General features: G+C 43.3%; 1 long non-coding RNA gene across 1 annotated transcript in view; it reads right to left on the bottom strand.

Moving 5' to 3' along the window:
- LOC122936211 overlaps positions 1-13,395 on the bottom strand; it is a 60,302-nt gene extending 46,907 nt beyond the window's left edge. Inside the window, exon 1 of the long non-coding RNA XR_006388895.1 lies at positions 13,248-13,395. This is a non-coding gene — a long non-coding RNA (uncharacterized LOC122936211). The remainder of the gene's footprint in view (positions 1-13,247) is intronic.
- Between the last annotated feature and the right edge of the window lie 2,213 nt (positions 13,396-15,608).

Genomic DNA, 15,608 nt, shown 5'->3' with positions numbered 1-15,608 from the left:
CACTACTTTCACCGTTTATCGCTCGGTCATGCAACTTACCACCCAAATGAATTTTACCTCCTTTTCTTCTCACTAATAGAGCTTTCATTTGGTGGTATTTCATTGCTGCTGACATTTTAACTTTTTTTGTTATTAATCGAAATTGAACGATTTTTTTGCAAAAAAATGACATTTTTCACTTTCAGCTGTAAAATTTTGCAAAAAAACCGACATCCATATATAAATTTTTCGCTAAATTTATTGTTCTACATGTCTTTGATAAAAAAAAAATGTTTGGGCAAAAAAAATAAAAAATGGTTTGGGTAAAAGTTATAGCGTTTACAAACTATGGTACAAAAATGTGAATTTCCGCTTTTTGAAGCAGCTCTGACTTTCTGAGCACCTGTCATGATTCCTGAGGTTCTACAATGCCTAGACAGTAGAAAACCCCCACAAATGACCCCATTTCGGAAAGTAGACACCCTAAGGTACTGCTGATGGGCATAGTGAGTTCATAGAACTTTTTATTTTTTGTCACAAGTTAGCGGAAAATGATGATTTTTTTTTTTCTTACAAAGTCTCATATTCCACTAACTTGCAACAAAAAATAAAAAATTCTAGGAACTCGCCATGCCCCTCACGGAATACCTTGGGGTGTCTTCGTTCCAAAATGGGGTCACTTGTGGCGTAGTTATACTGCCCTGGCATTCTAGGGGCCCTAATGTGTGAGAAGTACTTTGCAATCAAAATGTGTAAAAAATGGCCTGCGAAATCTGAAAGGTGCTCTTTGGAATGTGTGCCCCTTTGCCCACCTAGGCTGCAATAAAGTGTCACACATCTGGTATCGCCGTACTCAGGAGAAGTTGGGGAATGTGTTTTGGGGTGTCATTTTACTTATACCCATGCTGGGTGAAAGAAATATCTTGGCAAAAGACAACTTTTCCCATTTTTTTAATACAAAGTTGGCATTTGACCAAGATATTTCTCACCCAGCATGGGTATATGTAAAATTACACCCCAAAACACATTCCCCAACTTCTCTTGAGTACGGCGATACCAAATGTGTGACACTTTTTTGCAGCCTAGATGCGCAAAGGTGCCCAAATTCCTTTTAGGAGGGCATTTTTAGACATTTGGATCCCAAACTTCTTCTCACGCTTTAGGGCCCCTAAAAAGCCAGGGCAGTATAAATACCCCACATGTGACCCCACTTTGGAAAGAAGACACCCCAAGGTATTCAATGAGGGGCCTGGCGAGTTCATAGAATTTTTTTTTTGGGGCATAAGTTAGCGGAAATTTATTTATTTATTTATTTATTTTTTTCTCACAAAGTCTCACTTTCCGCTAACTTGGGACAAAAATTTAAATCTTTCATGGACTCAATATGCCCCTCAGCGAATACCTTGGGGTGTCTTCTTTCCAAAATGGGGTCATTTGTGGGGTGTTTGTACTGCCCTGGCATTTGAGGGTCTCCGCAATCATTACATGTATGGCCAGCATTAGGAGTTTCTGCTATTCTCCTTATATTGAGCATACAGGTAATGAGATTTTTTTTCCCGATCAGCCTCTGGGCTGAAAGGAACAAATGAATGACACAGATTTCTTCATTCGCATCGATCAATGTGGATGGAAAAATCTCTGCCCCAAAAAAAAAAAGGAGGGGAAAAACGTCTGCCAGGACATAGGAGCTCCGCCTAACATCCATACCCACTTAGCTCGTATGCCCTGGCAAACCAGATTTCTCCATTCACATCAATCGATGTGGATGAATAAATCATTGCCGGGATTTATTTTTTATATACAAAGTGTTTGCCAAAGCATAGGAACGCCGCCTCCTCCTCAGCTCGTATGCCTTGGCAAACATATCTTTTACTGCAGAGTAGAAATCTTGTCTTGCAGCGCCGCATACACCGACTTGCGTGTAATCTGACAGCAGCGCAATGCTTCTGTCAGAATGCACATCAGTTCTGCAGCTAGTCGATCGGTTGGTCCACCTGGAAGGTAAAAAAAAAAGAAAAAACCAGGCCGCAACGCAATAATTTTATTAACTTTGGAACAGAACATATAAACTTTAACTTTTTGAACTAAACATTAACCTTTTTGCTTACTGGTGTTTTTTGTTTTTTTTTGTTTTACCTTTATAGAACAAACCTCTCCTTCCCCATGGGTCAATGTGCAAAGCGCAAATCGCCCAAAGATGTGGCGAAGTGTGTTATGCACTTTGTCCCAGGTGAAAGGAGAGGTTTGCAGCAGCTGTATGTGAATGGGCCCTAATAGCCCTGTGTGCCTGTCCCGGTGAGATGTGATCCCTATGCTAAGTGTACCTGTGTGTGGTACTTCCGGAAACACTCTCCAAAGCATAGGGCAGGGTGGTCAGGACAGTCAGGACAGAAATAGCGGGTGTCACGCCTTATTCCACTCCTGCTACAGACACGACATTTTTTTCGGGGTGGCGGTCGGTTTGAGGTACCAGCAACGACACTGGGGAAATGTCGCTCGTGTAGACGGCTAACTACACTGGTGGATGGGGCCACGGAACCTCCTGGGTACAGGAGGTTCGCGATGATCTCTTCCTGAAATTTGAGGAAGGATCCAGTTCTCCCAGCCTTACTGTAGAGAACAAAACTATTATACAGAGCCAATTGAATTAAATATACAGACACCTTCTTATACCAGCGTCTGGTTCTGCGGGACACTAAATACGGAGCCAACATTTGGTCATTGAAGTCCACCCCTCCCATGTGAAGGTTATAGTCGTGGACTGAGAGGGGCTTTTCAATGACACGGGTTGCTCGCTCAATTTGGATTGTCGTGTCTGTGTGAATGGAGGAGAGCATGTAAACGTCACGCTTGTCTCTCCATTTCACCGCGAGCAGTTCTTCGTTACACAATGCAGCCCTCTGCCCCCTTGCAAGACGGGTGGTAACGAGCCGTTGGGGGAAGCCCGCGGGTTGGCGGATATAAATTGTGTGGCATACCGATTTGTTTCGGCCACGACTAAGTCCAAGAGCTCTGCAGTCAAGAACAGCTCAAAAAATCCCAGGGCCGAACCGATCTGAGCGGTCTCAACCCGAACTCCAGACTGGGCGGTGAAAGGGGGAACTACAGGTGCGGCTGAAGTTGGGGACTGCCAATCAGGGTTTGCCAGCACCTCAGGGATTCTAGGGGCTCTACGGGCACGTCTTTGCGGTGGCTGCGACGGGGTCACTACTGCTCGTGCCACCGTACCAGCTTCAACTGCCCTTCTGGTGCTCGCCACTTCACCAGGTTGTACGGCAGTGCTGGTACTAGGTCCAGGAAGGGCTGCGCTGCTGGTGTATGCCTCACCACGTAATCCGACAGCACCAGCCCCACTCTGCTGCTCTTGAAGCGGATCCTGCGCAACCTGTGGTCTAGCGACACGGGGCCGGGTACGCCTGGTGCTATCAGGGACCTCAGCCTCCTCGTCCGAACTTTGGGTCAGAGAGCCACTGCTTTCTACAGGTTCGTATTCTGACCCGCTAGATTCATCAGATGAGGGTTCCCATTCCTCATCTGACTGGGTCAGAAGCCTGTAGGCCTCTTCAGAAGAATACCCCCTGTTTGACATTTGGGCAACTAAATTTAGGGGTATTCCCTGAGACTACCCAAGAAAAAAAGCAAGCCTGTCTTACAAAGGGGAGGCTAGCGAAGTACCGGAGGCCGCTGTGGTTGATAAAAAATATCAAAACTGATTTTTTTTATCGCCGCAGCACGTGTAAAGTGAATGTGCAGTGATAAAAAAATAAATAAATATGTTGTCACTGTGGTGGGGTGGGCGTAGGTGAACGCACGTGTGGGCGACCGATCAGGCCTGATCGGGCAAACACTGCGTTTTGGGTGGAGGGCGAACTAAAGTGACACTAATACTATTATACATCTGACCGTGATCAGTTTTGATCACTTACAGATACTATAAAAGTACAAATGCTGATTAGCGATACGCTAATCAGCGAATAAGGGACTGCGGTGCGGTGGGCTGGGCGCTAACCGATCGCTAAACTACCTAACCAAGGGACCTAAACTATACTAAAACCTATCAGTCAATACCAGTGAAAAAAAAGTGACAGTCTACACTGATCACTTTTTTCCTTTTCACTAGTGATTGACAGGGGCAAGAAGGGGTGATCAAGGGGTTAATTGGGGTGCTGGGAGGTGATCTGGGGGCTAAGTGTGGTGTTGGTGGGTACTCACAGTGATGTGTGCTCCTCTGCTCCTCTGCTGGAACCAACCGACCAAAAGAAGGAGCAGAGGAGCACAGCAGCCATATAACACCTTATATTTACTAAATATGATGTGGTATCTGGCTGCTGATTCATTTTTTTGAAAATCAACAACCTGCCAGCCACGATCATTGGCTGGCAGGTTGATGACGAACTTTGAAATTTTGCCGGCCTGCGATGCGCATGCGCGGGCCGGCTTTCCCTGAAATCTTGCGTCCACCGGCGCGTCCACCCAGAGAAACAGGACTGCCGCAAAGACGCAATCCTGTGTACGGCGGTCCTGAGCAGGTTAAACTAGCCTTAATCATGCCTCCATTACAAAACCTGTGTTGAATTAGGAAATTCTTCTCACTGCTACAGTTTTTTTTTTTTTTATCGATTCTGGTTTTGCATAAAAAAAATGCAATAAAAAAAGCTGTGTGTGAATGTAACCCTCTTTTCCTTACACCATCTGCGACACCTCCAGCTTCCGTACTCACTCGGTCACCAGCTCCTCCAGGCATTAACTCTATGTGGACTCTAAGGGACGACACTCAGGTCTTCTATGGTTTAAAACTTTATTGAGGTGGAGTGCACTTGGCCGGGGCCTCCTTCACAGCAAAATGTCTCCTTCACAGCAAATGTCTGTAATACAACAGGGAAGCACTGCCACTATCTGGTATACAGCCAGGTCACCAGCCCACCTCCTTCACAGCAAATGTCTGCACTCAAAATATATTATAAAACAGTGATCGTATAGTGGATCTTACATTTGAACAAGTATATGAAGATAACAGCAACATACCTGTAATACAACAGGGAAACACTGCCACTATCTGGTATACAGCCAGGTCACCTGCCCACCTATATCATAACAGGCAGTCATTATATTACATTCCCACATACGTGTTACAGGATATAACAAAGCATACAGAGAAATGAACAAGAGAAAATCATTTACAAAGATATTGCAGCAGGGTGACCTGGAATACAGCATGTCTTACAGCCATCTTAGGAAGAGCACATGGCTCTCTAACCCTACATCATCTACTCAGCCTAGCATGTGTTGTGGGACATAAAGGCTGCTGAAAAAACATACAGTCACCTCTTTACATTCTACAGAACTATTATAGGTATATATCATAACTTTTTACAACAGATAAATGAAATTTAGCTTTAGAGAACTTAGACAGAGATCCTACCTCCTTCACAGCAAATGTCTGCACTGAGGAGACTAAACCAAGTAGCAGAATACACAGGGGACTTCCTGGAAGAGTCCACTGTAAAGACTTTGTCTGTTAAAACTTTCCTCAGTTACCTAATAGCACATTGAAGAGGTTTCTTTAGCATGTCCTGACTCTCTGTTAACAGCTTATGAATATATGGAACTACGTTTAACAAGTGCTCATTGCTGCGGCTCCTGTGTATTGGTATGACCCTATTGCAAACCTGCAGACTGGATATTTGGTGAAACTTCATGTGCTCCATATCGACTGTACTACATGAAGAAGGCCTAATACATTTCAAATCAACTTGCAGCATTAAACACATAAGACCAGTGACTCTATGAGAGGATAACAAGTTGACCTGCAGTTATAAAATACTTTTTGACAACATCATTACCTGGTTTCTAGTTAAAATATCTAAAAAAATCTTAGTCATGACTTTATTGCATGAATCAGAATGTAAACCCAAAAATCTGCGTTCAAATGTTATTATGGTTATGATCTTGAGTAACACAAAACATTTTCTAGAATTTCTCTAGAATCTCTCTATGGTGTTGCCTGGATAAACTGGCTGAATAGGCAGCAAAAAGAAGACATTGTATATGTAAAGATATAAAGTATGTTTTGGTTGAAAAAAAAAAGAAGCATGGATGCTATTTATACCCTGAAAGGATCAATATTCAGTGAGTCTATGATATGCAGATCAGCCCACTTTCAGGAGAAAGTAAGCCATCTCTATAGTGCTATCTCATGGAGGTAGCCACCCAAAAATGTCTAACCTAGTGGACTGTTTAAACAGGTATTGCAGCATAACTAAGGATATCGGCTAAACCAATAGCCTTCAATAGCAACAGAGCAGATGCAGGTAATCCTATAGGCAATTCAGATATACAGATTAGCTTACTTCCAAGAGAATGAAAGCTTTATCTGTAGTGCCACCTAGTAAATGTATCTATCCTATAATTAATGTTCATCATTTAAACAGACTATGCAACATAACTAAGGACATCAGCCTTTTGCAAAAGAAAAAAGTAAACACATCTGCAGACAGCTCTTTCAGAGTTTTAGCTATCTGGATCCCACAATGCTGGATGTTACTGGAATGCCCACCAGTAGAGATGAGCGAATTTAATATTTTGAAATTTGTTCACGCTTCATTTGGTAAAAGCAGAATTGAGTTATGGATTCCGTAACCACGGACCTGTCACGAGGGTGTCAAGAGCCACGTCTGACTCCGTTATACCCGGGGTCAGGAAGTCGCAGCGGGTGGCTGCGCGCTCTATGTCTAAAGATCACGTTGTTTCTTAGTGATTGTTTTCTGTGTTTGCCTTACTATCCTTTTTGTCTCACTCAGGGATCCATAGCTTCTCCTCCTCAGCTGTTTCTTGTCTGTCACTCCCAATCTCCTTATATTCTCCTCTCTCACTTCTCTGGTTGCCAGATATAGAGCTTCCTGCCTGGACTTCTATACTGACCCACTGGAGCTGTGAATCCTGGTTGTTGTTCCAGAGTATTACCCTCCGGATCCCTGTTGGGCTTTTTATTGTCTTCTGTTGTCGCCCACCTGGGATTATATGTTGTCTGTATTGTCTGTCCTCCCCTTGGTGTTTTCCTTTAGGCTGGGTTCACACCTGAGCGTTTTACAGCGCGTTCCTACGCGCTGTAAAACGCACAACAGGCAAGAACCAATGATTCCCTATGGGAATGGTTCTCACCTGGGCGTTTTACAGCGCGTACGATCGCGCTGTAAAACGCCCGACGCTCAAACAAGTGCTTGAGCTTTTTTTTGGGCGTTTGTCGCGCGTTCCCGCACATAGAAATTCGGGAACGCGCGACAATGTGTGAACGGCAATCTCTGTATGCGCGATTGTAAACGCCCGTACAATCGCGCATACAAAGCGCTCGTTTCCGAACGCTCAGGTCTGAACCCAGAATTAGAGTTAGTGGTGCAGACTAGTGTTCCCACCGCCCTATTCACTATCTAGGGCTTGTATGATGGAATGCATAACGAAATGCCTTTAGAGGTATTCTGTTATTTATTCCGTCATAATAGAAGTCTATGGGCTGCAAAACGGATCCGTCCCGTTTCCGTTATGCAGGGGAGTCCTCTCCTGCATAAAGGACGTTTATCGTCGATGGTAGCATCTGATGCTACAATTCAACACTGAGAAGCATTGACAATTTGGAAAAGAGTTTGCTGCTCACTGAACAAGCACTCTATAGGGTGGGTGGTAGCTAGGAGGCTCAAGAAAGTGAGGTAGCTAGTTGGATAACAGTTAGAGAGCGGGGTATAGGGAAGAGTGCCAGGGAGGCTAGCCATGATCTGACACATCCAACAAGTTTGCAAGGTTGGCAGATAAGGGGGATGTCAGTTTAGGGAGAGCACTACTGCAGCCAGACCCTTCCTCTGCCGGTCAGGGGAATGTCAGCTCCAGTAAGCAGGGGACCAGAGAGAAAGGCAGGCCACATAGGTGCTAGTAGTGGGAGACTTAATTATTAGGGGTACAGATATGGCGATCCGTCATAAAGACCGGGATTGTCAAATGGTGTATTGTCTTCCCGGCGCTCAAGTTTGACACATAGCGGATCGGGTTGACAGATTACTGGGAGAGGCTGGAGAAGATCCAGCAGTCATGGTCCATATTGGAACCAATGACAATGTTAGAGGTAGGTAGAGCGTCCTTAAAAATTATTTTGCGAGATTTTGTGCCATATTGTAACAGCGGCTGCAGTGCGCCAGGGTTTCTTTTCAGCTCTGGCTACAGCATGCTCGCTGCTTGTTTCATGCAGCATTTCCATCGGCTCACGTCACTTCCTTTGTTTTAGTGGTTGGATTATGTGACCTCGCCAACTAATCCTAGCCTTCCAGCACATATATAAGTGGCTCATCCCCCTTCCCAGATGCCTCAGTGTCAAGGTCCTTGTTTCCTGCTAAGGTTCCTGATATCTATTTGTGTTCCTGTGTTCCTGACCAGTGATGGCCAGTTCGCATTGTTCGCCCGTGAACATATGCGGGCTGCCATCTTTTTTCACAAGTCCGACGAGGCACAGGTAAGCCCTTACCTGTGCCTATGCCGTGAGCCGGTCTGAAAACAAATGCGGTCACCGGGAGCAGGCAGTTCCAAGAACAACCCGATGAAGGCCCCCGGTGGCTGTTCTCGGTACTGCCTGCTCTCGCTGACCGCACTTGTTTTCAGACCGGCTCGCGCACAGGCACAGGTAAGGGCTTACCTGTGCCTCACCGGACTTGTGAAAAAATATGGCAGCCCGCATATGTTCGCGGGCAAACAATGCGAACTGACCATCACTGTTCCTGACTCGTACTTGTATTCCTGGACTCTGCTACCTGTTTGATCCCTGCCTGCTTGCCTTGACTCTCCTGTTTCTGACCCGGATTGCCTGAGCTGTTCTGCCTGCCCTGACCTATTGCCTGTCTGACTTTGCCTCTGCCTCATCCTTCGGTCCTGCACTGTTGCTCCTGTTAACGAGTCAGCCTGCTGATGACGCATTTCTCAGGTACCTCCTGGTCTGCTTGAACCAGCTGCCTCGTATGCCTATCCTCTTCAATAGGTAGCGACCAGTTGTTCCCCTCAGGAAAGACTATCCCCACCATCAGGGATACTGTGAAGATCGAGGGGTTCACTTAGACAACACCCTTAGAAGGGGTAGGACACGTGGCACAGGGGGTTCACACCCGCTGGTTCGTGACAGGTATCTTCAATCAGCCATTTGTGGAAAAATATATTTGTTAGCACAAAATGCTAATAAATCTTTCCTGAAATTCAGATCAAAGTCAGTTCATTTGGCTTTGTCTAAAATAGGACATAGGGAATAGTAAAAAAAAAGTTTGTGCCGTTTAAGGCATCTTTACATGGGTGTCACGGATGGAGTTGCAGAAAACAAGAAGTAACAAATAAAGATCCGACTGACTTGATCCCAAACTAAGGAACAAAAGGGTGAACCCTATTAAAGCCCTATAGCTCTCCCTGACTGCTCAGCCCATGCAAAGATCTCTGTGATAGAAAGTTGCATGTCCACGTACCTAGACTGAGTGACACCTGAAAAGCCTATAATAGTGAGGGGACACGACCACCGGCTCCTTGCACTTAATACGGAGGGAGTCAGGGTCACCTAGAATCAAGCCAACAGGAAAAATAAAGGGATAGACTTATCTGAGAAAAACAGCTGTAGCAAACTTCTAGCAATGAGCACAATCCAGGAAGTAGTATAAACCGCAAACTGATGCAGTATGGGAGGGGATATAAAGGGAGGCAATCACTGCTAATAGATGACAGCTGGAAGAGGGAGAAGAGATGTCAAAGCAAAAGAACATCATGCAGGAGGTACTGAAAAACGTCTGTCAGAACTTCTCAGAGATCTGGCGGTGACAATGGGGTAGTGATAATTATCAGGAAATAGTGTTCCTGGGAGCACTTGCTCTCAATAATTGCCTTGTGTAAAGGTGACTTGTTAAAGCATAGCTGGTGGGGACATCAGATCCGTTTTTGGCAGTGGATCGTGCTGTGTAAACCACAACCTGCTGCCCAGAAACAATGATTATTTGATGATACCTTTTTGTTACTGATTTGCTATTTTACTTTGCGGATTTAAAATGAGGTGGCAAAGTTTACCAATGCTGCACACAAAATCTTCTTTCTGAAAAAAGTGATATATTTATTAGTACAGATTCCCTTTCTTAGGATTCTGGCTGAGTTACAAATTGTCTCATCAGAGTATTGATTTACCAGTATAGGTTCTGAATTTTTATTGTTTACCATGTCTCTCTAGTAAAAGAATAACAGTTCTACATTTTGTGAGACCCTCTCCATCAGATTGATCTTTTATGATGATGGCTTAGATATTTTTATTACATGTTATAACCTTCATGTGGGTCAGATTATGTCAAAGTTTGAGCTGCAGTATATGTGGTGTAATAATGAAAATGTCCACTTTCGATTACAGTATGATGAAGGAAAATGCTGTGGTTTTAGGGAAATAATGCATTTATAATTTCTAAATTTGTGTACATTAACCACTATATTCCAAATAACATCAGTGTATTATTATTAGGGCCCATTCACACGATCGTATGAACGGATCCACACCCGTTCCGCAATTATGCGGAAGGTCTGCGGATCCATTCATTTCTATGGGCCCTCAAAAGATGTCCGCATCCGTTATTCCGTACTGCGGCTCCGCAAAAATAAACTTCTATGTCCTATATTTGTCCGCAGAAAATGTTCCGTATGTAATCCACATTCATGCTGATCGATTTTTGCAATTTTATTGACCCATCCCAAAATAAAAATTGATACTTTATCAGACAGGTCTGTCTAGACAAAATCAGACAGAGAAAATCCATTTTGTCAGATGGCAGACATGGCTTTTTCTGTAGAGCATATGATTATGCTCATCCAGGAAAGAGTGGAACTTTAGGACACACATTCTGAATTGTACCACGACCGTGTCCGTAAGGATAGGTCGTGGTACGAATTGGCAGAAATACTGATGTCAGACGAGTGGGCAAAGGGAGATGCCAAAGTCCATAAAACAATTGGTAAGTAAACTTAAAACTTTAATATTTCTAGATATTTTTTTTTTATTACATTAAAATAGTGTTTAGGTGGTCTAGCATTTGCAGCATGCTCAGAGAAGTTTGCAAACTTCTAAGTGCACGAACATGTCAGTTTTATCTAGTCTACATGAATGTACGTTATACCATGTGCAGCCTCATATTTCCCAAATTTACAACATTAAATAATAGTTTTTTATATTTTTTTCACAGTAAAAAATATTAAAATAAGATGTCATTCCTGCCGGGATCAGTTTAGAAGAGAAGAAACTGCCCGGAAAGGGCGAAGTGGGGATAGTGGTGGGAAAAAACAACAACTTATCTCTACACTCAACAACTTAAGTTTCTAAAACCAATATTTGAACTTGGTCGTAAGTTTAGAATTTTTTTTTTGTTTATTAAATTAAAATTTTCTTATTATCAAATAATTTATTTCTATTTCTTAGGTTATTCCTTATAAAGAACCGTTGACAGTCTGGAAGATGAACCTGCAGAAAGACAGTCAGTATGTTGGTCATGTCCCCGCAGGAGCTCTCCTCTCCGGCACAAACTCCTCCTATGCCTGCTACACCACCAGCGGAGATACGCAATACACCTGAGAATCCGCATGGTGAAAGGCTCGCTACAAAGCGGAAACGTTCTACTCATCCTCAGCCTGTTTCGGGATCAAATACTCAAGACCTGGTAGACAGTCAGGTTCTTGAGTATTTATCCCGAAACAGGCCTGAATGTCAGGAAGACTCGATAATGTTAGGAATGGGGCCTTTTTACAAAGGGTCCCAAGATCCCGCCAACATATGTGTGTGGCTTCAGTCACAGCAGTATTGGAGCTTTTTGCAGGCCCTCAAATGCCTATGCATGTTTATAATTTTCTTAATGATGCCAGGAAACAACTGCATTTACCAGCTGATTCTCAGATGCAGCAGTAGCAGTTTCAGCCTGCTATGTTTCACGGTCAAAGGGCTACACAGGTATTCCCTGAGACCTCTACCTCTTCAGCAGGCACTTTTAGAAAATGGGATGAACCCACCGCCTCCTCCTTCTCGGTTCTTCAGACAGCATAGCTTGAGAAACTAGCCAGTGCAGAAGAACCTCTCGTTCATTAGCCATGATACACAAAAATTATAGCCCACAACAGATGCCGACCAAGCACAAGTTTCACACTAAGCTCTCTGTGCAATCAAAGCCAGACAAAATGGCGCTACAGCTATCTGACAGGATTATTTTATATACATGTCACCTTTTTGTTTTATTCAACACTTAAATCTTTATATAAATTGTAAAATACACCTTTTGTTTCTGGATCCGCAAAAAACTGAACATTTTCTGTTCTGTTTTTAAAGGAAGAACAGGTCCGCAAAGCTTTACAGTTGTGTGAATGGGCCCTTAAAGGTATGTTTGGAGCAGGCTCATGAGCTGTTTAATACAGCAGACAACCAGCCACAATGACTGGGATCGGAGGCAACACTGATACTGGTAATTTAACCCCACACATGTTGTAGTCAATCAGAAACATGGCATCTGAACAGTTATGAATCTCTGGGCTCCAATCATTAGCTATGACAACCTGGGGTCTTGTAAAGATTCCCATGTCTGTCAGAGTAAGCTGCCAGCTAAGCTGTGCCTGTGTGCCTGTGGCAGGCTTAAAATGCAGCAAGTAAAAAATCTATAGATTGCAATAGTATTCTATTGCAGTTTCCTAATGGAACTAAAAAGTACAGTAAAAATGTATAAAAGAACACAAAAAATTAACATTTAAAATAACCTGCTTACCAATTTAACAAATAAAAATAAACAATAAAACAATTACCGGTAACATAACTGGTATCACTGTGTCCAAAAAGTTCCATACTGTTAACAAATAAAAATATCTTGTAATATTTTGTAATTTTGATAAATGCTGTACCAGAAAAAAACAAAAATGTATGTAAAAATCATAAAACCTTAAAATATTTACATACTGACCCGCAAAGGTTGTCATGTTATTTTTAGCACATAGTGAACATGGTAATAACAAAACCTTAAAACCATGGAGGAATTGTGTATGTTTTTCAATTTCATTCAACAAATTATTTCTTCCCCCCATTTTACAATACAGGATATGCTAAATTCAAAGGTGCCCTTAAAAAAAAAAAACATTCCACAAAAAATAAGCACTCATGTAGCTATGTGAAGAGAAAATGTTAACCCAGGAGTTAAAGGGGTTCTCCTTAAGAAGTTAAAACTTTGACATTAAAGGGGTTGTCTCACCTTACAAATTGAGCAAAGCCTGGATCTTTAGCTGTGCACTTTCAGTTCATTTTACGGGCCGTCACACTTCATTTGATTGATGGCACAGGGAGCGCGGTAATCACGCCCACAGCTTGCCTGTGCAGGCCTCGCTCCTGTGGCTGAGAGTGCAAGGGTGCACTAAATTACAAAGTTAAAAGCCGGCCGAAGAGCTGTCATCTATCACAAATGACAGCCTAGATTCCGGCCATGTAGTAGTTCACCCCCTTATGCCTGGAGCTGATTTTTCTTGTGTTGAATGGCACCCGGGCTTATGACATTATCGGGAGCTGTTCAACACAGTACATAGGAGGTAGTCAGTATAGGAGGGAGCTAGTGCGCATGAGCAGCTTTGAGAGCTCTCTCCCGTGATCCCGACCACCATAAATGCCAGCTCTGTACTTTACAATGAGCAGGCGCGGCCACCACTACTAGATTGAAGTGGTGGCCGTAACCCCTGACAACGGGCATGCGCTAAAGGGCTATAAGATGAGGATTATCTAGGAGAGGAGGCAGTTTTGAAGCATGAAGTATATTAGTAAGTTGTTTATTATGGGGTTATATTGAACATAACTACCATTGTTCCAAGTGAGACAACCCCTTTAATAGGGCCTAAATTACATGATGAGCTCACACTTCTTTATAAAGATTTATCAATTTATTTGATGAGGAACTGATCTCAATGCCCTAGATTTTAAGAGAGAGATCAATTATTCACATGCCACTTGTCTATACAGATGGTCTTTATGCATAACGTACATCAGATATGTCCTTAGAGGGCTATGGAAAACTATAGTTGCATCCTATTCATAGAGCAATATGTACAGATGAGTGACATTTAAACAATCCACTATATACAGTTGAAACCAGAAGTTTACATACACTATATAAAAAGACACATACAGTATACATGTTTTTCTCAATATCTGACATCAAATCAGAATAAACCTTCCCTGTTTTTGGTCAATTATGATTACCATAATTATTAGTAATGATTGAGCACCAAAGTATTCGGGTGTTCGGCCCAAACACATTGCTATATTCGTGTGCTCGGCCGAGCACCCGAGTATAATGGAAGTCAATGGGAGACAACCAGGCACCCCCTGCTCTGAAGAGGGGAGGGTGCCTGGTCTATTGGAAAAGGTCAGAAAGTGACAGAAACACCAACGAAATGGATCAGGAACAGCATGGGGACGATGTCTGGATGCATCTTGGACTCCCAAGTCGCTACCGGGAACCATGTTGTCCGAGTTGTGAGTATTTTTGTCAGTCTGCAAAAGTGGCGTACAAAACCCCCCAAAAATCTATTTTACATGAAAAATTGTTAGGAAACATTCTTTCCTGCATATTCAATTGTATATAAAGTGCAAGTGCTGCAAAAAATTGATCAGAATTAGATCATCCAATTCTCGCTGAAGTTTGTTCTTGGCTTTGCGCACAAACGTGATGGATGCGCCCGACTCTTTGGCCTCCTGTTCCAGCTGCTCCTCGCTTTGCTGTGCTGCAGCAGCAGAAGTAGGAGTACCACCATTCTCTTTTGGACACACTGTGGGGGTTCTACCCAGAGTCTCTTTAAGCACATTATCCATGTCTACCGCAGTTTTCTGTGCTTCTTTGGAGACTTTACTCTTCACCTGGATATCAGGCAGTAGATCTTTCAGCTCACTCATCTCTTTTTTGTTTGCAGCTGTACTGACACGTCTGGTCATCTATCACTGCCTGGGTATAGGTCTTAGTCACTAGGCTGACGTCTCCCCACTTAACTCTCGTCACGTCAGGTATAACTGTTGTCTGGTCGCTACTAGCAACTACTTTAATTTCGCAAGACTTTGACCTGGTAACTTCTTTCTCTGAGTTGCTGTCGGCCACGGCACATGCGCCACTTATATTACTTGTGTTATCATTATCAGTTCTGACCTCTAAGGGCACCGATGCGCTAATCCCCACATTGGACACTTCCCCAGCAACCATAAAACCCTGTGGGTACTGCATATCCACCCCTGGTATGTGTGGTACACCCTCTGGGCTCACAACATTAACCAGCATTTTTGTATCACATATATTTTTTACCAGGAGGGGGCACTTCTCTCCTGATTACATCCTGAAAGGGAAAAGGCATGTCAACATCATATATTTCACATGACCTCACATTTTCATTTTTCACTTCAACTACATCACTGTATTCAATGGTCCTTTCCCTTACACATTCACTTAAAGGGACAGGTACAAGTTCTGCAGGAGTTTTTGCACTCTCTGCAGAAGTGTCTCCATTACTCCACAACTCCCAAAACAAGGGGAAATCACGGCCCAAAACTACATCATGCACAAGCTTGTTTTTAACCC

The sequence above is a fragment of the Bufo gargarizans genome, chromosome 4 (genome assembly GCF_014858855.1).
Source record: "Bufo gargarizans isolate SCDJY-AF-19 chromosome 4, ASM1485885v1, whole genome shotgun sequence".
NCBI lineage: Eukaryota > Metazoa > Chordata > Amphibia > Anura > Bufonidae > Bufo > Bufo gargarizans.
Note: the sequence above shows the minus strand (reverse complement) of the source record. Positions and strands in the feature narration are given on the sequence as shown.